This window comes from Oryctolagus cuniculus, chromosome 4, assembly GCF_051225735.1.
Source record: "Oryctolagus cuniculus isolate XC-2025 breed Fujian yellow rabbit chromosome 4, ASM5122573v1, whole genome shotgun sequence".
NCBI lineage: Eukaryota > Metazoa > Chordata > Mammalia > Lagomorpha > Leporidae > Oryctolagus > Oryctolagus cuniculus.
The window spans coordinates 43,950,797-43,976,751 of record NC_142870.1 but is presented as its reverse complement, the minus strand read 5'-3'; the positions used below and the strand labels follow the sequence as shown (position 1 = coordinate 43,976,751).

Sequence of the window (25,955 nt, the reverse complement as noted above, 5' to 3'; positions counted from 1 at the left end):
AAGTATATTAAATATGTTTACAAAGTCAAATTTTCTTTATCAGCAAAGTTTTTAAAAATTTTTCAGGTGGAAGACAATGACATGGATCTGACAAAATCCTGGATTTTCAAATTGTTTATATCAGATCTTAAAGAATGTACTGCTATCTACATGACTTCTCATCTTTAGATTGTGAATATTTATGCTTCTCAGGATTGTCAAAACCAAATGTGCTAATGCCATGAAGGACTTGTAGAATGCCTGACATAATGGTTGCTAATTTTGTGGATGGGATGTGGAAAGTGTAAACTGTCAGATGAAAAACAGAGATTTCCTTTTACCACCACTCATTTAGACCCTTACTGTTACTTTATGTGGTAACTATGGATCATTCTAATTAGCTAGCTATTTGCGAAGTAGGGGAAAATATTAATGGAGGATAATTTGTACAACATGAGATTGATGAACAGGAATCCTGTAGGAGTCTGATGAGAATGGATTAAATGAAAGAGTCATTTGTTGAGTATTTAATCTGTACTAGTCTATGTTACAAATGAAAATTTCATGCACACAAGTAAATTGTTGACTCTGAAAATCAGTTATTTATTATTAATAAAAAGGTTGGTAAATCATGAGATAACATGCCTACATTATTCTTGGAATAACCTTGCAAAGCTTTAAAAATAGATATCACAGTTTTTAGGATGGCTCAGATGACTCTTATTTTGAGTACAAGTGCTAGTTGAGGTCATTTGCAGCCTTTTCTCTTTTCACATAATTGCTTTGTCTTCTAGCATGAAGAGGATTCCAATGCCAGTCTACACTAATTGAACACCCTTCAGAGTGCTTCTTCATCCTGTAGGACATTCATCTTTCCCTGTGTTTCCAAATTCCAAACAACAGTGACCAGTGTCTCCATGTCAATTTTTCATGAATAATTTAATGCAGGTGTTTTTCCCCCATATTAATTCATTTCCTTAAGTTTTATCTTAAATATGTAAGTTCTATTGAAGATAAACGTTGTATGTTACATTTGTAATATCACTGCAACAACACTTTTAACAATTCTTGGAACCCAGTAAATCGGGTGAGTGAATGGTAAATATTAAATTCTTATGCTGAATTCCAGTCACAGATTGGATTTTTTTTTTTTTTTTTTTTTTTGACAGGCAGAGTGGACAGTGAGAGAGAGAGACAGAGAGAAAGGTCTTCCTTTGCCGTTGGTTCACCCTCCAATGGCCGCCGCGGCCGGCGCGCTGCGGCCGGCGCACCGCGCTGATCCGATGGCAGGAGCCAGGAGCCAGGTGCTTTTCCTGGTCTCCCATGGGGTGCAGGGCCCAAGCACCTGGGCCATCCTCCACTGCACTCCCTGGCCACAGCAGAGGGCTGGCCTGGAAGAGGGGCAACCGGGACAGAATCCGGCGCCCCGACCGGGACTAGAACCCGGTGTGCCGGCGCCGCTAGGCGGAGGATTAGCCTAGTGAGCCGCGGCGCCGGCCCAGATTGGATTTTTATATACAAATTTGTTGTGCTGATCAATAGATCACTTCCCCCTCATGATATTAAATTATAGTAATACAGTTACTATCTAAATATTGTAGAAATTAGTTCTCAGTAAAAATGACTCAGATTTTAACTCATTGATGCTTTGGATAATTTGATTCTAACATTAAATATGGATTTTTCTATTTACTTAAGGGCCTACTTTCCCTCTTTATGGAAAATCATGCTTCACAAAGAAGGTTACCATGGCATCACAGTAGAAATAATTATACACAATTTATGGAAAAAAATAAATTGTCCTTAGGCAGTATGTGACATTTGCAAAGTCCTTGGAAAGAAACGCATCACTACAATCACTTAGGGGCCATCTACTGTCTTTTAATCTTATAATTTCTTGTGAAAATATTTAAGAACAATCTCTAAAGGACAGAAAACACAAAAATGTGTGGGTGCACAGTGAATTACACTTAATTTTAACTATAAACGAGGCTCATAAGAACTTTAAATATATGAGTTCTAAATTAAGGTACCATCATAAAAAGGATTTTTAATAGTAGGTTAAAAAATCCCAGCAAACACAACATTTAGATTTTTCTATCAAAATATATTTATTATTACATAAATTTGTTTCCACATCAAGCTAATAAAAAATGCCTTAATGTAGACTTCCTATTCAAAAAGATTTTGACAATAACTGTAAAATCATTGTCTTGTTTACTGGATTTAGTTTAGTTTGAGTTGAGAATTTCATCTTTATCTACTTTAGAGATATAATCAGTTTGTAAAATATTTCAGCAAGTGTAGAGTGATTTTCAGAACTGCAGAAGTGATGTGTGTCATATTCTATACTAATTTCACTCACTGGATTATAAATTCTTGCTTCTGAGAATTAGTCTCTTCTAATATCTGTTTGATCTTTATTCATGACTTATAGTTATCCTAATTATATACCAATTATAATTTATTAACTTGTATTTACCAAGAGTCAACAATATACTGACTATAAAATAAACGCTTAAATAATATACTTTATTGGTTCTTGGGAATAAAAATTTCAGTGGAAAATTTCTCCTAGAATGGTGTTCTTATTTTGGAAAAAACTCGGCTCTAGCATAATCTCTTTATTTCACTGCTCTTTCTGTGTGGTGAACTCAGGTTAGTATTTTTTTGACTCCAAGTGAGGAAATTTTTCAAGTCTGAAGAATTTGAACAACTCCAGAGAGGTCTCTCAACCAGCAGAGTAGTGTAGCTATTAGAACTAAGAGCCCTTCAGAAAATGCTTCATGTCCTTTAGCACTGACAACCAAAAGGGAGAGAACTTGCCAGAAGCAGATTATTTATGTGATAACAGGAGGAAGGAAAGATATGAATTGGTGGTTTTTTTTTTTTTTTTTGAGGTTACCTAGGTGATCAAAGAAAAAATCAAATTAAGTTTTTGGTTAACCATAGAGCCATTTTTTTGCTATGAAAAGTCAGCTAAATTATCCATTAGCACACAACATAGAGTCCAATTTTCCTGCATTAGATAGTAAACTCTCTTTAAGATCAGAGAAATCGGAAATAGTTTCTCATTCAGAACCATGAAATCCAAGTTCCAATTTCAGTTTGGCCCTATTGGAGCTACAGTTTATCCATTCATAAAGAAGCATGTGTACTTGCTCTGGTTCCCTCACAAAGTTAACTGTTAAAATCGGTTTATGTGGGATTTGTTCTGGTCTCAGTGTTTTTGTCTCTCCAGTGCAGATGGTGAAAGTCTCATCACCAATGTGGTGGTATTAAGGGCTGGAGCACTGGGAAGTGATGAGACTATGAGGGTTCTGCTGTCATAATGGGATTACTGCCCTTATAAAAGAAAGCATCATCTATGAACCAGAAAGCAGCAGACAGGGAAGAATCTGAGAGTGCCTTCACTCTGGACTTCTAACCAACTTGTGGTATTTCTCTTGGAAATCTTTATTTATTTAATGCATTTGAAAGTCAGAGAGCCAGACGAAGAGGGAAGGTGGGATAGAGGGAAGAAGAGAGAGAGAGACAGAGAGAAACAAGAGACAGAGAGACAGAGAGATCTTCCTTCTGCTTGTTCACTCCCCAGATGCCCACCTGCAACAGCCAGGGCTATGAGAGGACAAAGCCAGGAACTAGAAGCTCAGTCTAGGCCTCTCACCAAGGGAAGTACTTGAGCCCCCCAGAGTGTGTTAGCAGAAAAGCTGGAATGGAGAGCAGGGCCAAGATTTGAACTTAGCACTAGGGATAAGGACGCAAGTATTCCAAATGGGACCCTAACTGCTGGGCCAAACACCCACCTATAACTTGTAATATTTTGTTATAGAAACCTAAATTACCTAAGACAAAACCTGTAAACATAAGTAATATCTCAAAGTGTTCCATAAATATTTAGTGGATAAAATACTTCATGAAGTTAGAAACTATAAGCAAATTTGAATTTCATAATTTTGTATTGGTTTTATCAGGAAAAAGATAGTTAAACTCATCCAGTTCTGCCCAACTTTTGTATTTTTATTTGATTTTTAGAAATCGATAGTTTTTATTCTATTGCCTCTGGTCTTTCTAACTAGGAACTGTTCTGCTTTCAATGTTAACAATATCTTTTAGCACATCACTGGTCTCAGTGAAAAAAGGGAAGAACCATTGAAAAGAAATATGGCTGGTTTATGACATTGCCAATGTTTATTTTCGGAAATGTATTCTGTGAAAATCTAAACAGTAATGTATTTTAAAGCAGAATTATAGTAAAATAAAATGTAAGCGATGATTTCTGCCTAAGAGTGAAATCAAAGTTTGAGTACATTTCTTCTTAAACTAACGTGTAACCTGGTTTTAATTATATTAAGTTTATCTTCAAAGGAAACACCAATAACAGGACAAACACATTTTTAAGTACTTAGAAAATACAATAGTTTTTTTTTTAAATTTATTTGACAGCTAGAGTTATAGACAGTGAGAGAGAGAGAGGGAGAGAGAGAGAGAGAGAGAGAGAGAGACAGAGAGAAAGGTCTTCCTTCCGTTGGTTCAACCCCCAAGTGGCTGCTATGGCCGGCATGCTGCACCGATCCGAAGCCAGGAGCCAGGTGCTTCCTCCTGGTCTCCCATGTGGGTGCAGGGCCCGAGGACCTGGGCCATCCTCCACTGCCTTCCCAGCCCAGAGCAGAGAAGAGGACTGGACTGGAAGAGGAGCAGCAGGGACAGAATCCGGCGCCCCAACCGGGACTAGAACCTGGAGTGCCGACGCCGCAGGCGGAGGATTAGCCTAGTGAGCCGCGGCGCCGACCAGACATACAAATTAAAAGACTCGAATGAAAGCTGTGCGATGTATGCACTGAGGTCCTTTAAATGATAGTGAAGAAAATGATGACACTAAGATATCTGTATTCTATACTCTAAACTAGGTCTTATTGTTATAAGTGCAGAATTATGAAAGCTTTTTCAAATGACACTTAATACCTGAGAGTATCCCCAAATTTGAATGATAAATGCAATTTAGAGGAAGAGAGAGTGCCCTTCATGGATATCATTAAGCATATAACCTAAAATAAATATAATGATGAATGAAAACCCATGTAATCATAACTACTCTTTTAAATTCAGCATAATTTTTATTTCTGTTTCTGTAATAAATGCAGTGTTAAGTTCCCTTCTTTCTATTTTTCCTTACCTCCACATAAAATCATTTTTCCTTCATTCTTTCCTGAAATCTGTCATTCATCAAGAATTCAAATTGTCTTGTAAGATAATATGTCAAGAAAATAACAGCAACAATAAAAATTTAAGTTGTTTTCTTAAGGTCACATTGGAAAGCAGCAGCTCAGTTAGCACCAGAGATGGTAATATCTGGTTCTCCATTCTGTTTCTTGATTCATAACTATTGTTTATATATATATATGTATATATATATATATACTAAAGGGATTTTTAAAATATAGTGTTACCTGTAAGATTTTTGTTGTAACTATAAAGCAGAATAAAACAAAATGAGACTTAAAATAGCTTTTGACCATAAAAAAATTTTAAAACACCTGTAATTTGGAAAAGACTTGCATAAAAATAGTATTAAAATAGTATTTTAAATGAATTGGGGCTGGCGCTATGGTGTAGCCAGTAAAGCCACTGCCTGCAGTGCTGGCATCCCATATGGGTGCTGGTTCGAATCCCGGCTGCTCCACTTCCAATCCAGCTCTCTGCTATGGCCTGGGAAAGCAGTAGAAGATGGCCCAAATCCCACCTGCATGGAAGACTCAGAAGAAGCTTCTGGCTCCTGACTTCAGACTGGCGCACCTCCAGCCATTGCCGCCATCTGGGAAGTGAGCCAGCTGATCTCTCTCTCTCTCTCTCTCTCTCTCTCTCTCTCTCCCTTTTCTCTCTCTCTGCCTCTCTGCAAGTCTGCCTTTCAAATAAATAAATAAATAAATCTTTAAAAAATAAATGAATTATAATCTCAAACAAGTCTTCTCACAATTAGAAAGGCTTCCACTGGACTGAAGTATGAATACAGTGATCTTGAAAAGCCTTGTTACTTCTCATAAAATGTTGTCTTTGCCAATCATCTGCTTTATACAATCTTTGTGAAGATGACATGGGATCATATAATGTCCCTACGATCCTGATGGCTAGCACAAAGAAGATGTTACGTTTGTATTATCTATAGCCATGCAAATCATGCAGATCTAACATAAACATCATTTGAAGTACTAGTAGTGATAGCAGGAAAATAAAGAAGTCACCAAACTTAAGCACATTCTCATTTGAGATGTCAGATAACCACTCAATATCTATAGTATATTCCAGATTGACTTAATGTCACAAATAAAATTTATAGGACAATTTTGTTTTTAATTGGTATTTTGATTTTAATATAATTTAATTTAATGCCTCTTAATTTAATAGAATAAAGGTCTATGCAATTTATTAGGACAACAGTAATAGTTATTAACAGAGTCTTCATCAAACAATACAATTTTCAGAGAAATTTCAGTAGGTATATTGATTTCATTGACTATTTCTCCTTATGTCATCCTATATTAATGGCAACCTATTTTCTTTAGTAGGAATCATAATAAAATTTTCCATTGAAAAATAGAAAAATATATGAGAAAATGGCAAATTTTGTGAACAATTTAAGGAAGAGATACACACACATATGCTCCTTTTTCTAACTTTGAAAATAAAATCATATAATCATACAAACTTCCACATGTTAAAAATCAGTAGTATTTAGGGATGATGTGGCATATCAGATTAAGCTGCTGCCTGCAACACCAACATCCCATATGGGTGCTGCTTTGGGCCCCCCCAGCTGCTGCACTCCCAATCCAGCTCCCTGCTAATGCCCCTAGGAAATCACCAGAAGATGGCACAAGTCCTTGGACCCCTACATCCACGTGGGAGACCTAGAAGAAGCCCCTGGCTCCTGGCTTTGGCCTGGCTCAGCCCTGGCTTTTGCGGCCCTTTGGGGAATGAACCAACAGATGGAAGACATCTCTCTCTCTGTCCTTCCCTTCTTCTCTCCCTCCCTCTCTCTCTCTCTGACTCTGACTTTCAAATAAATAAACAGAAATTAAAAAAAATTATAACACTTGATTAAAGCTCTATAATCCCCATTCTTCAGATATAACCTCCAATGTACTTTTAACCTGGATGTTATTTCCATGCTTTTATCCATGTTAATATGTTTCAGCTTTGTTTATGTTTTGGTGCTATGTAAGATCACCACAGTTAAACAGTCAGGATTTAAGCATCCAACAGTGAATATAATTTTGCTATCCAGCACTTTCCTAACAAGAAGATTCTGAAAAGTTACCTTTGGGATATCATCTTACTCTTATTGCTCAACCAGGAAAATGCCATCTATATTACCTTCCACTAAATTTAAGTACAGCAGACATCCTTGATTCTAGGATTAGGACTAGAAAAGTGATGTTTTAAAATGTGCCTGTGCTGGTAGACTGTCAAATTTCATTTCGTGAGACACTAGCCATATGTATTGTAAGAATACATCAAAGGTTTATGACAAAATTGGATTAAATGATGTTTATTTTGGTCCAAAAGTTTTTGAAATCATGGGGTTGGCATTTAGCACAGTTGTTAAGATGTCATTTAGGACAGGAGGATCCTATTTCTAAATGCCTGAGTTTGATGCCAGCTCCAGTTCCCAACCAGCTTCCTACTAATCTGTAACCTGGGAGGCAACAAGTGATGGCTCAAGTACTGTGGTCCCTGCCCCTAACATAGTAGACCAAGGTTGACTTCTAGGCTCATGGCTTCAGGTTAACCCCTGTCCCAGGTTTCAGGCATTTGAGAAGTGAAATAGTGTATGGAAGATCTCTCTCTCTCTCCCTCTCTCTCTCTGCTGCTCTGCCTTTCAGATAAAACAAAAATAAATCATTTTTTAAAAATTTTAAAATTTATGCCTGATTCTTCAGAACACCCATGTTCCATGAGCATTTTGAAGAATGCTTCTATATTCCACTTTAGTCACCACACATAGGTGGTACCCCTTCTGGAATAGCATGAACGAACAAGAAAATAAACCAGCTTTTGCACATATCAGGATCCTCTTTCTCCTCTCACACAGGTTACCTAAGTCTTTACTTTCTCTCTCTTCTGAGAGATGCAGTGTGTTTTGTAGCAATACTCTAGTGCGAGCAGTGATAGATGTAAATTCTACCCAGAGGGTCATGACTACATCAGTTTGCAACTGACAAACTCATTTCCTGACTTCTCATGAGACACTAATAAGGCCTTGAATCAAAGGTCCAGTGTAATTACCATGTGTATTTCAGATTAAATAAATGTGATAAAAGCTTCCATCTGGCTGTTGATCAAACATGTGGGGAGATGCTGATTTCCAATGACATATTGCAATATGTCTATTGTAACAGTCCCTGATGCCTTTTTGTAAATTACTTACATTTGGGATTACTTGACTTAGGCAGACTGAAATATTACTCACTTCTTAAGTGCTACCCAATGGGAATCTGCAAGATGTACTCTAATCTTATACTTGTTAAGGAAAACACTAAGAAATAATGGAGGCATGTTTATTTTACTAAATGACAATTGTGCTCAAACTGAAAGAGACAAACTCAATTTTATAGCAGCCAAGAACTTGTTGTGATGACTGAAGACCGCATTTAAAGGGATTGGAAATTGAGATACTAGACGAATGTTTGATTGTATTATAGAGTACCCAAATTTTGATTAATGAATAAAATCTGAATATTTACTTTGGCAAACATCAATAGCATAGTAACAGCATAGATAAATAATCAAATTTTGGGTCTAAAATTTCACAAATATAGTGTCAATCATTGTAACTAATCATCAACATTTTTTTAAAGAAAAACAACCTAACATACTAACTTCTAATTAAAATAGTCATAATCCAATGAGAAGGATTTTTTGGGAGAAAGTTTTTATGATCAAGGAGAATTTTAATTTAATCTGATTGACTTTAGTCAATCAAACCCCTGTCATTTGGCTGAAAGACCCATACCATTATCTTCAAGTTGAAAGAGTGATGAAACAAATCAGCCAGTCAATTTAAATCAACAACAAAAGCACAGAAGCTCATTAGTGGCTATCCTCTCAATTATCATCATGACAATTCCTATGGAAATAAGTACACCTATATATTCGCTTACCATAATATATTGATAATACTTAGAGAAACACGGCAATTAGGACGAGAACAATGAAAACTTTTCATGTTGCTGCTCTACCTTCTAGAACTTCTCTCAAATAATGTTCTTTCTAATCCTGATTTTCAAATATGCTACACTTGAAGCAGAAATTCACAATGGAAATCATATATAGGGGTGGATTCGAACTAACATATGCAGTTTACTTATTGGATAGCCCTAGGAAAATTACTTAGCAATCTGAATTTGGCTACTATCAAACATAAAACCAAGATAGGGATATATACTTCATGAAATTGGGCAAGGAAAGATGCAGGAGTTTTTGATAGTAAAATTAGTTTAATTAAGTTAAATTACATAAAGTGGCCACACATGCTGACCTCTTTGTTAACCCAGCTCAGATGACACCTTTCAGAATGTAGAATTATAAGGAATCTGTTATTGAGAACACAGTGCAGTAAACCAAACTGACAGCCATGGACATGCTAATGAGTGGCAAAAAGGGCTGCAAGTGTAATTGAAGTGTGGGTGTGGTAAAGTCGGACAAGTTTCAGAGGAGGTTACCAGCAGGAGAGTGAGAGTTTAGAGGGCAAGTTCTAAAGAAGCCTGGTTAAAGTTGACTGAATTGGAAAAGTATGGGTCACTGAGTCAGCAAAAGTTTAGACAAGCAGAACCTCTCACCCCTGGTATTTCCCTTTGAGCCTGAAACTTTATCCAGTAACTTCTCAGAGTTCCAAGCTCACTTGATTTGTCTCCATTTCCTACAAAGCTTTGGTAGCTCAAAGAGTTCACTTTGTGGACTTAATACATATTAAGAAGAAGTTGAGAAAACATCATAGTTATTTATTTTTTCTAAAGTTAACTGTCTTTGTAAACACACAAAAAATCTATAACATTAGAAAACTGTTAGCCCTAAGTAATTATTTTTTAATAGTTTCTGGAAGTGTATGCTTGACATACAATATATTTTAACTTACTTTCTACCTAAAGGCATACCAATAAATTTCTTAAATATTAAAAAAAACCTAAGCAAACCTGAAGAGGCTAATTTTAAATGAACAATAAATTATTGTGAAGTTCTTAAGTTGTATTTTACTTAGTTTTTTTTTAATATTTAAGAAATTTATTGGTATGCCTTTAATCCTAAAAACAACCTAATGAAGAAATTTTGGTTTTGAGACTTTAGGCAACTTGCTAAGGTCACAACATTAATAAAGAAATTTATAAATCAGATATGGCTGATAGAAAAGAATATTACACTAATTTTGTTCTTGATAAATTCAGAGTTTTGGAAAGAGATAAGCAATTGAACCTAACATTTAGGGGAGAAGATTAGACTAATCTTCTTGAGAAGTTGTAACAAAAGGAGAGCTTGTAGAGAGGAAAGGAAAAGAGATTCAGTAAGAGGGAGAACTAAGATCAGAACATTAGTAAGAAACCCAGTAAGATGCTCAAAGCACAATTCTGAAAATGGAACAAAATAGAAGTGTTTGTTAGAAGTTGTCAAATAATACTGAATGTCCAAAGACATTGATGCAAAAGAACCAGTGGATTCTGTAGAGACTAAGGGATGCAAAGTGAAGAAGCAAATTTGATTACAAAGAAGTTACAATGAGTGAGTGGCAAGCAAATGCTTGAGTGTAGATTTCCTACAGGAAGCCTTACCAAGGAACTTACATAGGACACGCTATGCACTACCAATTTGGGTCTCCCTTCCCCAGACTCCCTAAACCCCAGTGTGATAGTATTGATATGTGAAGGCTTCAGGAGATTACTATATTTAGGTGAAGTCATGAAGGTGGGGTGCCGGTGCTAAGACTAGTGCATGATAAATGCGGGGGACAGACAAGAGAATTTTCCCCCTCTGCACTGTGAAGGAGACATAGTGAGAAGGGGGCCCTCTGCAGGCGAGATGAGGACCCTTCGAAGGAATTGAATCTTTCAGCATTTTGACTTTGGACTTACCAAATTCTAGAACTGTTAGGAATAAACGTCTGTTGTTTAAGCCATCAATCTAAATTTTGTTATAGATGCTTAAGCTGACTGGCACAAAAAGGTAGTTAGGAAGATTGTTAGATTAACATAGGGCATTTTGGAATCGAAAATCGGAAGGTAATTTGAGGTAACATCAAAGAAGCTAGTCATTAAGGAGAGCTGAAAGACAGGAACAGTAGAGAGGATAATTAAGTAGTCAGTGTCAGAAACTTTAATGGGATCCCATCAGCAGCAGAAATTCTGGGCTTAATGTTAGGGAAAAAAAACTTTGCCAAACATCATGCAAAGTGCATTCCTGTATTTTCACAAGTGAATCATTCTGTGAATATTTTAATCATCTTTATGTTGTAAATGAAACATCTAAAACTAAAGGTGATAAATGAAAAGAACATTGGCAAATATAAAAGAAATTTCCACGACAAGATTAATAAAAGCAGTAAAAGAAAATCTTAGTCTGGAGAGATCAAGACAAGTAGCTTAAATTTTTAAGGTGAATTTTTGAAGAAGAAGGAGAAATAAGATACGGGAAATAGAAAAGAGTGGCTAGAGTCATTCCCGTCATACAGAGCTGCACAGGAAAAGTCCCAGGTTCAAGAGGAATCATGATCTATGTAGGGAATCCAAGTAGCTCCGAAGTCTACAATAAAAATGTGACAGAAGGTATGTTGTGAATAAGTTTCTATGCTCTGCTAAATATTTTGCGTTTCCTCTTATGTCTGTAATATGGAGACTACGGTATGAGGAAACAAAATTGTCATCAGGGAGGCCATTTAGGAAGTTTTTTTAGCCAACCAAGGGATAAGTACAAAAAGGATTGAAGCCAAGCAGAGGTAGTAGAGATGGAAAGAAGTCAAAGGCTGGTGGATGTTTGAGAGTAAGGGTTGCAAAGTTTTAGTGTCTGATCCATGGAGATAAAAGAAATGCATCATCATTCACTGAGAGGCAATGCAGAATTTGGAGACAAGTCAGCAAAAGTATAAATAAGTTTGTTTTAGGATATATTGAATATGATGTATCTCTCTGTATAGAATAGCGTAGAATTCCATTAGGCAATTGCCCTTACAATGCTGAAACTCAGCTGAAAACTCTACATTCAAGACAGATAAAAGTAATCATAGTAATGATGCCATCTTAGCACAGTGAAGCTTCTATAATAAAATACTGCAAACTGGGTGACTTATAAATAACAGGAATTTATATCTCATCGTACTAGGGACTGGTGGAAAGGGAGAACTCTGATATTGTCAGTTTTTATAGGGGCACTAATTCTTTTCAAGAGAGTTCCACCTTCATGACCTAATCACCTCCTGTAGATGCCACATCCTAATACCATCACATTGTGGGTTGGGTTTTAACATATGAATTGAGAAGACGCCAACATTCACTTCACAGATGATTCTCATTCAAACTACTCAACCACCAGTAAGACTTGGAAAGGACAGAATAGAAACTTGAATACATGAAATGAGCAAAAACCCTAATAAGGAGTCTAAGAGTGCAAAGCCAGAAGGATTGGAAAGAAAATGAGTCACAGAGTGCTTTTTCCTCAACAAAAGACAGGTGCAGGCAGGACAGGTTTTAATGGAATTTTGGGAAAAAAAGGTCTTTTTCTTAGAAAATGTGAGTAGCTCTACACAAATGGTTCAACAAATATTTGAAGAAGTTTAATTCCACAGTTAAGTGTGCTGTCAAATTCTAAGTTACATCTGTAAAATCAACTGCAAATGGATTTTACTTCCAAGTGTAGCTCCAAAACAGGAATTGATTAGAATATCATTTTTGGTCATATCTTAGTCATATGATAACAGACATCTGTCATTCTTAGTAACAAGTGCAGTATTTGAGCAATTTCATCTTATGCTTTTGCATGAAGATGTGTATATAATTCATTGACTTTAATTTCTTCAAAGCTATTAATCCACAATATAGCCATGTAAAAAAGGCACATCTGACATGCTTTTAAAAGTTTCTATTTAGCGACTGCTGTCTGATCCGTTTTATTATAAAAATTGGTAAGACAAAGAAGAACCTTTTTATCTTTTAAAGGCCTATTTTATATTTTATAGCATTGTTTACTAAATGCTTAATGTCTATTCAAGCCATAACACAGATGTCTTTTAAAACACCAGCTGTTTATTCACTTTATGTACCTGTTTGAAAATTGGGATACAAATTACCAGCATTTTTATTTAGAAAAAGCATAGGTATTTTACATCTCAAATTACATAAAAGAAATATTTTAAACTACCCTGTTTAATATATGAAAAACATAAAGTGGTAGGTCCTATACATTGCTCATTTAGTTGCGGGTACAGGGCCCAAGGACTTGGGCAATCCTCCACTGCACTCCTGGGCCACAGCAGAGAGCTGGACTGGAAGAGGAGCAACCAGGACAGAATCCGGCACCCTGACCGGGACTAGAACCCGGTATGCCGGCGCTGCAGGTGCGCTGCAGGCGGAGGATTAGCCTATTGAGCCGCAGCGCTGGCCAATAAATATCTAAATTAATGTTACTTACAGTAACTTACTCTTTTGGTCAGCCAGTATCTTTCTCCTCTAAATTCTGATTATTATATTTTTTCCTGCAAGAATTTGTCCAAAACTAATTCTTTTTAATTTGATAATTCTTAATTTTAATCATAAAAGGAGATGTATAGTCTGTAAGTATACAAATAAAATTTGAAATACCTACTGACTGAATAAAATACCAGGTGTGCAAGTATTACATGTTAATCAAAATTATTTTTAATTTTAAACAGAAGCACTTATATTAAGTACAGGGCTAATATGCAGTTCTGCTTGACTGAAAGGCCAGATAATCAGATTCAGATTTCCTCAGCTTGTTCTGTCGTGCTTAAAAATTTGAAACTTTGGGGGCCGGCGCCGTGGCACAGTAGGTTCATCCTCTGCCTGTGGTGCCAGCATCTCATATAGGCGCTGGTTCTAGCCCCTGCTGCTCCTTCTTTAATCCAGCTCTCTGCTGTGGCCTGGGAAAGCAGTAGAAGATGGCCCACGTCCTTGGGCCCCTGCACCCACATGGGAGACCAGGAAGAAGCTCCTGGCTCCTGACTTCAGATCAGCTCAGTTCCAGCCATTGCAGCCAACTGGGGAATGAACCATCAGATGGAAGACTTCTCTTTCTCTCTCTCTCTCTCTCTCTTTCTCTCTGCCTCTTCTCTCTCTGTGTAACTCCGACTTTCAAATAAATAAATATTTTTTAAAAATTTGAAGCTTAAATTTTAAGTAATAACTTGTTTTGAGTTTCTAATAAATATAGTTGACAATCAAGAAATGGCTAAATCTTTCCTCTTTCATTTAGGTCCCATGTTATCAGTAATTGAACATCCGGCATATTGACAATATCATGAACCACATGACTTGGAATCATGAAGCTGGCATTATAAGTCTATATATTATTGATGGAATCAATTTCATGCTATTGCACTTTCCTAAACCTTTTTATTCATTTTAGAATAATAAGAATACCAACACATTAAGAGATCACATCCTAATAAGTATTTGTAAGTTAAGCCATCTGAAGAACCCCAATCTATCTATATCTACATTCACTCAAACACTTAGTTTAAAATTCCTGAGCAGACTAATGCACTCAAAAAATATTCTCCACAAATTACTATTATTGAATAATTTCTGAGATTAAAATAGAACTTAAAAATTATAAAGTACAGTGTTAAAATAAATTATTATATTATTAATTAGGCTATTAATATGTGTTTGATACCTTTATTTATCAGTTCATTCATAAATGTCTACCATGTACAAGACCCTGTGAGTTCAGTGTCAAAGAAGTATGGCTTCAATGCCAAAAGTATTTATTTATTTATTTATTCATGTATTTATGTATTTATTTATTTTAATTTTAGAATAACAATTCCATCAATTGTGGAATATGTGTTAAACTTGAGTTCCTGGACTTACCAAACAAAAGCTTGATCACTGAATTCTTGCTCATTTGTCTGACCAAACCTCAAAAACAGTCATGCAATCTCCATGACACTGGCATTTAAATACCACTACTTGAGATATGGGCAAACATCTTAAGGAATATTATATAGGAAATTATTTGGCAAAAAAATACAGTAAGTCATAAATGTTAGAATATTAGAATTCACAGGCTGGGGCTGGCGCTATGGCGTAGTGGGTTAACATCCTGGACTGAAGCGTCGGCATTCCATATGGGCTCCAGTTCGAGTCCCGGCTGCTCCACTTCTGATCCAGCTCTCTGCTATGGCCTGAGAAAGCAGTAGAAGATGGCCCAAGCCCTTGGGCCCCTGCACTCATGTAGGAGACCCAGAAGAAGCTCCTGGCTCCTGGCTTCAGCACAACCGACCGATGAAGCCATCTGGGGGGTGAACCAGTGGATGGAAGAACTCTCTCTCTCTCTGCCTCTCCTTCTCTCTCTGTGTAACTCTGACTTTCAAATAAAAAAAAAAAAATTCACAGGGATACAAATGTCCTCAGGAGCCCCAAGTGTTTTTGCAAAAATGAGAAAAAATGAAATTGGTTATTTTTGTTAGTGGCTCCTATACTCTAATACTGATTTTTTTTTTTTTTTTTTTTGACTAACCATGACTAGAGCCTAGGGAGATCACTGATGCCATAAACAAGAGTGTCAATTTGTTAAGTCAACAACAGGAGTCACTGTGTACTTACTTCTCATGTGGGATCTGTCCTTAGTGTGTTGTCCAAAGTGAAGTAATGCTATAACTAGTACTCAAACAGTATTTTACACTTTGTGTTTCTGTGTGAGTGCAAACTGATGAAATCTTTACTTAATACATACTAAATCAATCTTCTGTATATAAAGATAATTGAAAATGAATCTTGATATGAATGGAATGGGAGAGGAAGCAGGAGATGGGAGGGGTGTGAGTGGGAGGGAAAATAAAAAAAATACACAATTACTCTTAGGTGTTTAATTAATGCTATAACTAGTACTCAAATAGTATTTTACACTTTGTGTTTCTGTGTGGGTGCAAACTGGAAATCTTTACCTAATATATGCTAAATTGATCTTCTGTATATAAAGATAATTGAAAATTAATCTTGATGTGAATAGAAGGGGAGAGGGAGTGGGTGAGGGGCGTGTTGTGGGTGGGAGGGAAGTTAATGTATGCTGAACTGATCTTCTGTATATAAAGAGAAACGAAAATGAATCTTGATGTGAATGGAAGTGGAGAGGGAGTGGGAAAGGGGAGGGTAGCGGGTGGGAGGGACGTTATGGGGGAAGCTATTGTAATTCATAAGCTGTACTTTGGAAATTTATGTTCATTAAATAAAAACAAAACAAACAAACAAACAAAAAAGATCCTACAAATCTTTTCTTACATAGTTGCTTAAAAATAACAACTCTGAATTCAAATAAATATTACCATAACTTTGGTCAGAATTTTCTGTTTTCAGGTTTCAAGCTAATACAGCCTTAATTTTGTTTTCACATCTCACTAAAATAATAAAAATATCTTCTCAAATCTTGGGTATTAGCTAGTGAGAACAAGTGCCTTTTCTTTTCTTTTCCTCCCTCCCTTTCTCTCTTTCTCTCTCTCTCTTCTTTCTTTCTTTCTTTCTTTCTTTCTTTCTTTCTTTCTTTCTTTCTTCCTTCCTTCCTTCCTTCCTTCCTTCCTTCCTTCCTTCCTTCCTTCCTTCCTTCCTTTCTTTCTTTCTCTCTCTCTCACTCTTTCTATCTCTCTCTCTTTTTTTCTTTCTAGATTTCATTTATTTATTTGAGAGGCAGAGTTGCATTAAAAGAGAGACAGAGAGAAAGGTTTTCCATCCACTGGTTTACTCCTCAAATGGCCCCAACTGCCAGAACTGAGGGCAGGAGCCAGGTGCTTCTTCTGGGTCTCCCACATAGGCACAAGGGCCCAAGTACTTGGACTATCTTCTACGGCTTTCCCAGGCCATAGCAGAGAGGTGGATTGGAAGAGCAGCTGCTGGGATATGAACTGGTGCCCATATAGGATGTTGGTGCTGCAGGTGGAGGCCCAGCCTACTGCTCCACAATGCTGATCCCAGAGAAAAAAATATTTTACATAATCTTATTATCTCAGGCTCAGGGAAAGAGATGAAAGTGCTCAGAAAAAAAAAGACAAAATGTAAAGCACCATTCAAATATTTTTGTTCAAATCAAATCCTATTATCTGGTAACATAAGCTTTCTGCAGCTTCTTGGGATCTTTTCTTTTGTCAAATCATTGTTTCTTTTGGTCACCACAAATGATATTCTATTAAATCCTTCAAATCCATCCCCATACGATTTTCTTCCTTTTCCTTCTCACTAATATGTCCCCAGTTAAGCCAGATCCTTATTACCTTTGACTTGATCAATCAAGTAAATCAATCAAGCAATTCTTGCCTCAAAAGACTCTCTCCACTCTCTTGTTCAAAGGCCAACCACAGTTTTCATGTCTTTGAAGCACAATTATAATGCCAACCTTGCATCTAAAATAGCACAATGACTCTCCTTTGCCTGGGAGGGTAAAGGTCTTTTCTCAGCCTGGCATTTAAGACCCCTTTCAAGAACATTCCAACCAATGGTGTCTAGGCATCTTTCCCTCTCTTCAGTGTTACAGCTTTTCTCTTCCATGCTTTTGCTGTATTCTCTGGCTTTTCAGTATGACACTCACAATTCCTTGTGTCCCTATGCATTCATGGTTAGAGTCCAACTCCAATGTAAGAATGCCTTTAATCCTTTTTTCATTGCCCTAACTGGAAATCCTTTTAGAAAGGGACTGCCACTAACATACCATGAGATTTTACTAGGTCGTTTAGGTACCTTCTGTAATCCAGGGTAGACTAGAGAACATCAACCCATATAGATGAGAATACTGAGGATTAAGAAAATTGCCTAACTGGTTCTCTCAAAAAGATAAAAGTAAACATTGTCATCTGGCTGAGTCATTACAATGCTGATGTTTTTTCCTATGAGTATTCTGAAAGTGCCTGGAGGTAATTTAGGCTACCTAAAAGGTATAGGAAGAGATCAAATGTGTAGGCTGTTATCCTTGCTATCCTGACTACAAACGAAAGTTGTTTTCGTAAAACACAGAAGATGAGTAAATGAAGAAAGTATATTATAGCAGAATACTTGAAAATCATCCAAAACTCTGCCATTTGATCAATTATTCATTTTGTAAACTTTTATTATTATGCTTCTTGATAGTTTAGCATTCTATTTCATAGCAATTTTTCATTTATCATTCTAGAAACTAATGAAAAGTAATAAATAGTGGCTTACTTTTGTGTTGTTCATAATACTGGCAATTCAAATATTTGTTAAGTGGATCTACTTTTATACGTAAGTGTCTAATATTACACAAAATGTTTATGTAACTCAAAAAACACTATCACCCTTTATTTTTCATTTGTAGTTCTACAGGTTACTTCTACATGTGTATTCACATAGGTCAATCATAAAATGTTTTATTGCTGCTGAAGATGGCATGTAAAATATACACTTTAATATGAAGTTAATGACATGGAATTTGACACTTAAAATTAAAAAGTGTATTTCTAGGAAAGAATTTTATTGAATTCAACTTGGCAGTTAGATGTTAACTTTTCAAAATGGACTGTGACTGCTTTGCCCACAGACTATAGGAATCAGATTTTCCAAATAAGTTATAAAGGAGCATCAGTTTTCTGATTCTTTTTGAATATCTGTGAAAAAATATGGCAGTATGAATATTTAATGAACTGCTTTGGGATGCTCTTGAGAACACAGATCAGTTTTCACTTCTTTATATATTCCTAAAACTCAGCTTTCCTGAGTTTTTCCTAAATACTTTCTATTTAGTTCATGCAGCTCTAAAGTTTGGGGATTGATTATTCATATTCTCATAAACAGCAGAAATTTAATTTTTTAAATTTACTGTAAATAATTAAAATAATTCTCGGGGCAGTCATTTGGTACAGTGGTTAAGATGCCACTTTGGACATCCATACACATATCCAAGTGCCTCAGTTGGAATCCTGGTTCAACTTTACTTCAGATTCTGGTTTCCTGCTGGAAGGCAGCAGGTGATGGCCCAAGTAGTTGGGTACCTGCCACCCATGTGGGAAACCCAGATTGAGTTCTGGGCACCTGACTTTGGCTTAGCCCAGATCCAACTGCTGTGGGCATTTGGGTAGGATGGGAAATGTCTCTCCCTCTTGTTACTTCTCTCTTTTAAATAAATATATATGTATATTTTTAGTTCCAAAGAACTATGGTTCTAGCCTACATTCAAAATGATACAATCATTCCAGAACAACTTTTATCCTCAAAATGTTCCTGTAAATATGAGTGATTTCATTGTAATAAGTTATGCTTCATGCAATATTATAAATATTGAAAAGCAATAATAAGAAAATGGATGTTTGATGCTGGTGGTAACACTCAAAAAGAAAAGCCATACTTCCTAAGGCAATGCTGACCTCATTAAGAGCAACTATACATTGAAAAAGGAATGTCCTAAAATGATTTATGATAAATCAAACAGAAAGAATGGATAATCAGTGATCATGTTCTCTACTGTGGCTGTGACTTTTCCCACTTTGCCATGATTTGCAAGTAATATTACATCATTAGAAAATGCTCTTGCAATTTCACATGTGGCATGCCTTGCTGGAAAGATCTTTAAATTCACCTGAAAAAGATATGTTTTGAGTTATCCATAAAAATCAGAGGCAATGAATTAATAATGTCTTGGAAAGAAGAGTGAAATATGGAAATCTAGGGAACAAGGTGAGGAAAAAGTACTGTAAAACTAAATAGAGTAATGTCTCCAATAACTCACTTGAAGATGAATGATATATATCCTTTCACTAGAATTATTAATTCATTCTTCTTTTCAAAGAAGTGAGTTAGAATTGTATTATTCCTCTGGATTGTGATTCTCTTAAATATAAGAGTTCCCATTTGTTGGTTTACTTCCCAAATGATCATAATGGCTAGAGTGGGTTCAAGCTGAAGCCTGGAGCAGGGAACTCAATCTGTTTCTCCCACATGAGTGACAGGAACCCAAATATTTGACACTACCATTGTCTCCCATGATTCACAGTAGCAGAGAACTAGAGTTAGGAGTATTTAGCGTTACTATTTAGAGTTAGGTATTTAGCCCAGACACTCCCTCATGGTAAGTAAGTCTATCAACAGGTTGGCTGTACACTCATCCCCTGATTCATTTTTTAAAGAGTTATTTACTTGAAAGACAGAGCCTCAAGAAAGATATAGAGTGAATGACAGAGAGAGGGAGGGTGAGGAAATCTTCCACTTACTGTTTCATTCCACAAACGCCAGTAACAGCCAGGTTTGTGTCAAGTGGAAGCCATAGGCCAAGAACTCCATTGAGGTCTATCATATGGGTGATGGGAATCCAAGTACTTTGGCCAACCCAAAGCCAGGAGCCAGGAGCTTCTTATGGGTCTCTCATGTGGGTGCAAAGACCCAAGTACTTGGGCCATCTTCTGCTCTCTCAGGTCATTAATAGGGAGCTGGATCAGAACTGGAGCAGCCAACACACAACCTGTAGAGGATGTTGGCATTATAGGCAGAGGCTTAACCTGCAAGGCCATAATGCCACTCTTCCTTTTTCAAAATTTATTTGTAAGTGGAGGTCAATTTTCTAGGCTAATGCTAGGAAAATTGACAATAACAGAAAGTACTTCATTTTTATCCTGACTCTTACATATATAGTCAACTTTGAGAGACCCTGCAAACAAAATAGGCTTGATGGCAGAAATATTTGTAAAAGCATCCAAAGTGATAAAAGTTTTTGATTGTTTCTAACAAAGCCAATTTTTATTTCTGTTGTCACAGATTTATGAATTGCCTTACTTGGACAATTGTGGAGTAAATGTATTAATGTCAAAGCAATATATAATTGCTCTAAATTACTGACAATACCAAATTTTTACAAAGTTCAGGTCTCAGATAGTTTCAATTTGTGCCTGAAGATGTAAAATATGAGTGCTATATAAAGTATCTCTTGCTATAAATCCATTCTTCTTTTATTTCATTTATTATTCATTTTGAAAATTTTAATGAATATGTCAGTAGTACAGATGCAAATTAGCAATGTTCTAAGCTAGGATAAAAAAGAAAGAGTTCATAATATAAATATACATTTAAGTGGTGAAATAAGATCCTGATTTGTCCTCTGTCAAGCTAAAAAACTTAATACGTTTGTAATAAGGCTTGGACATTTTACCAGAGTTAACCCACAGTGGTGGGAACAACCCGACAATAGAAAAGAGAGTATGGTGGAACTGGCACTGTGGCTTAGTAGGCTAAGCCTCTGCCAGAGCTGGCATACCATGTGGGTGACGGTTCATGACCCAGCTGTTCCACTTCCAATTCAGCTCTCTGCTAATGGCTTGGGAAAACAGTGGAAGATAGCCCAAGTGCTTAGGCATCTGCATCCACATGGGAGACCCAGAAGACTTTCCTGGCATCAGATTGGCCCAGCTCTGGCCATTGTGGTTATTTGGGGGAGTGAACTAACACATGGAAGACCTTTCTCTCTGTCTTTAATTTTTTTTAAAGGTATGGCTACTAAACACTACACCTCACTGAAGTTATTTGGGAAAAGGAAGATCCTAAGATGAACCATGTTCCATTTACATATTAATGTGGCTGAGCTGAGCAGTCTCTGAGTGCTAGGTTGGCAAGTTGCAAGTTACAGCTCTGGACAAATGAGGAAGCTCATGGAAATTATAATTCAGATAGCAGGATGGACGAGAAAGGAGCAGAATGCGGGGTGTGCTTATGAATTCACTATTTGGGGTAGCCCAAAATCTCATGGGAAAAGAAGGAAAAAGCGCTAAAATCAAACCTTGAATTCTTCATGATTCTTTGTCAGCATTGATTTATGTCATGGTGAGATTGGGGCTAAAATTGAGTTTCTAAATGGAGTCATCTACAGTGGGACAAAAAACTGTATCTCTGGATGATAGGCATTGCATTTGTTTTAGGAGTAAGCTAAAGATACATTCTTCTCCTAAAGGCAATGAAAAAGGAGGTAAAAATCCTATTCAAGACAACTGTCCTTTTGAGTTTTTGGGTGTCTGCATGGTGAGATTATAAGAGCATTGGCTGTAGCATATATTGTTACTCACAGGACAGTGTGTACAAACATAGACGTGTTAAATTGTTTAAACGCATTGAGGTTTAAATGAGAAAAAACATTTTCTCAATTAATATCTGCCAATATTGGTTTAAAGTGTGTAGCATGTGGCTTTTTGAGATTTGCTTTTTTCCATTTTTTTAAACTGCTTGCCCTAGCCCACACAGTAAGGAACAGAGACTAAGGATAAAATAAAGAGCAGCAAGTTAAAACCTTGCAGGTCTCAATCAGAAGAATAATTTCCTGGTTTTTACCAAAATGTTTCCATGTCTTTGAAGTGTTATCTCAGTTGTCCAGGTACCTAAAGAGAAGTTTATGTATAGACATTTTAATCGATGTCACTAAAAATGTAACACAACCCAAAGTTGTGTTTTGATTCTGCACACTTTTATGAATACTTTCTGTGAAAAGCAAAATTTATAGAAAATATATAAAAGGAATTAATTAGAGGCCAGGAACATAACAGAAGCCCATTCATCTAGGATACATTTATCTAGGCTATATTTATTAAATAAGATTTTGTAGTTCAGAAAGTAACTCAGAGTCTATGTGTGCGTTCTTATAATCAAAACTGGTTTTTTTTAGAGATTTATTTATTTGTTTGAAAGACAGAGTTACAGAAAGGCAGAGGCAGAGAAAGAAAGGGAGAAGTCTTCCATCCACTGGTTCACTCCCCAAATTGTCACAACGACCAGATCTGAGCTGATCTGAAGCCAGGAGCCTGGAGCTTCGTCCCGGTCTCCCAGGTTGCAGGACCAAGCACTTGGGCCATCTTTTGCTTTCCCAGGCCATAGCAGAGAGCTGGATCAGAAGTGGAGCAGCCTGATCCCAAACCAGCAACCACATGGGATGCTGCCACTACAGGCAATGGCTTTACTTGCTATGCCACAGTGCTGGCCCCTAACCAAAACTATTAAAATGACCATCATACATATTTGTAAAGATATGCATTTCTGAAAAATTTACAAACAGGTTGTGATTTATATTTTAATCAAAAGCAAAGATATACTGATAAAGGACAAAATAAATGAATATTGCAAACAAGTTTAAGATTTTGTGAAATGCTAACGGTACCACAGTGAAGCAACTTAATTGTTTCCATGATCTCACACAGTTATCCATTTTGGTTTGCTTTTGTAGCAGGAACAGCTAAAATCTTCATATTCATTTTGAATCCCTATGCAGTACAGTTATTGCTTCTGGTTCTCATGCTGTCCATTAGATCTCTAGACTCAGTCATCCTATTCCTCTTACAAATATTTACTTTATCTGTCCTTCATCTCCCTATTTCCTCTTCCATCCCTGTCCCTGGTAACTGCCGTATTGTTCATTATCTCTGTATGTGAAGGACTTCAAAAAATTCCTGGAGGGGCCAGCCTTGTTGCATAGGGGGTTAGGCTGCTGCCTGTGATGCCAGCATGGTTTCAGTCAAGTTCAGGTTGCTCCACTTCCCATCCATCTCCCTGCTAAAGGCTTGGGAAAGCAGAGGAACATGGCCCAAGTCCTTGGTTCCCTGTCATACAAAACAGAGATCCAGACAAATTACAGGTTTCTGGTTTCATCCTGGTACAGCCCTGGCTTTTGTAGCTGAATCATCAGATGGAAGATATCTCTCTCTCTCTCTCTCTCTCTCTCTCTCTCTCTCTCTGTTTTTCTGTGTGTGTGTATCCCACTCTCCCTGCAACTCTGCCTTTCAAATAAATAAATCTTAAAAAAGAAAACAAGAATTTCTGGAAAAAAGGAATTGAAATACAATGGATATGGGAGGAAGCATTTAGTGCAGCAATTAAGATGTCTGTTGAGACCCCCACACCCCACATTGCAGTGTCTGAATTCAATGCCTGGCTCCAGATCCTGATTGCAGCTTCTTGCTGATGTGGATCCAGGCAGGCAACACTGATGACTTCAGTTGTGGTCCTTGTCACATGAGAGACCTGGGTAAGTGATCAGCTCCCAGTTTTGGGCCCTAGATGTTGTTGGAGACATTTTGAGAATGAAGTAGCAGATGATAACTCTCTCTGTCTCTCTGCATCTCAAATTAAAAAAAAAAAAAAAAAGAAAAAAAAAAAAAAAGATGGAGAGCAAGAACTTAGCCTAACCTACAGTTATGATGCCTGTTTCCCAAATGTAAGCTCCTGAGTTTCAGTCCTGGCTCCAGGTTCTGACTTCCCCTTATGACAATCTGACTGTGGGAAGCAGCAGGCGATGACTCAAGTAGTTGAGCTCCTTCCACCTGTGAGGGAGATCTGCACTGAACTTCTGGAATTTCTGGTATTAGCTTTTGGCCCCTGCCCAGTTCTAAGACGTTGAGAGCGCTGGGGAACTGAATCAAAGGATGGGAGTTTGCTTTCTTTCCCTTTCTCTCTTTCTCTCTGTTCCTCTCAAATAAAGAATAGAAAGATAATGCACATTTTCTATTAACTTTTTAAAATACTTTAGTGTAGGGCCGGCGCCGTGGCTCAATAGGCTAATCCTCCACCTTGCGGCGCCGGCACACCGGGTTCTAGTCCCGGTTGGGGCGCCGGATTCTGTCCCGGTTGCCCCTCTTCCAGGCCAGCTCTCTGCTATGGCCAGGGAGTGCAGTGGAGGATGGCCCAGGTGCTTGGGCCCTGCACCCCATGGGAGACCAGGAAAAGCACCTGGCTCCTGGCTCCTGCCAGGATCAGCGCGGTGCGCCGGCTGCAGCGGCGGCCATTGGAGGGTGAACCAACGGCAAAAGGAAGACCTTTCTCTCTCTGTCTCTCTCTCTCTCACTGTCCACTCTGCCTGTCAAAAAAAAAAAAAATACTTTAGTGTATACATACATTTTAGATTACACATATAAATGAGGTCATGTTGTGATACATATACACGATGGAATAGTATTCAGTTCTCATCTCCCAGAAGAAAGAGATCTTGACATCACTGAAACTAGAGGGCATTGTGCTAATGAAATATGCCAGATACAGAATAATCCAATATTTACAAATGAGAAATGTTTTTACTGAGTAGCACATCATTTATTTTACCCTAAATGGGATCCTTATTTTGGCCCTATAAAGATGTTTTCCATGATTTTTTGTTTTGTTTTGTTTTGTAAATGACAGTAACAAGATAATATTTCACAAAACTCATGTTTGAGACTACATAAGCCAAACATAACTACACTTACGAATTTATTCTCTACTTTAAGCTAAAATAGGATAGGATAGGATAGAAAGACATATATTCCTCTGGAAATTAATGTAATTAAAGGACATTAATTCTTTCCAGAAAGGAAGTAAAGTGGGTGGATTTAAATTAAGTTTTTTTTAAGAGTACAGGTAACTTTTCCAAGGCCAATTTCAGTTTTAGACATGGAACAAAACATTTGTCTAATGGTACTTGCTAAATAGTTTATGACAAACTAAAATGCTTTTTTTTTAAATTCAAAAAGAATTTTGAACTATCATGTAAATAATTAACAAAATATGTCTAAGCAATATGAACTGACACCTAACCTAGAGTAGGATGAACCCACATTGACTCTACAGGACTGCAGTGGGCCTCAAGCCCATGATAACCATAAGCACAATGCTTGATATACAATGCGTAGAAAACAATGACTGCTCTTTCTCATGAAATGATTTTCTGCCTTTGAAAAAAAAAATGAGCTGCATTTTTTCTATCTATTCTCATTGTAAGATTCTCTCTTCAAAAAAAGATGCATGAAAAATTTT

The 25,955-nt window shown here is 36.9% G+C and overlaps 1 protein-coding gene across 4 annotated transcripts in view; it reads right to left on the bottom strand.

The window, feature by feature from the left end:
- Positions 1-25,955, bottom strand: part of CADM2 (cell adhesion molecule 2) — a 1,135,583-nt gene that overhangs the window by 19,882 nt on the left and 1,089,746 nt on the right. The window lies entirely within an intron of this gene.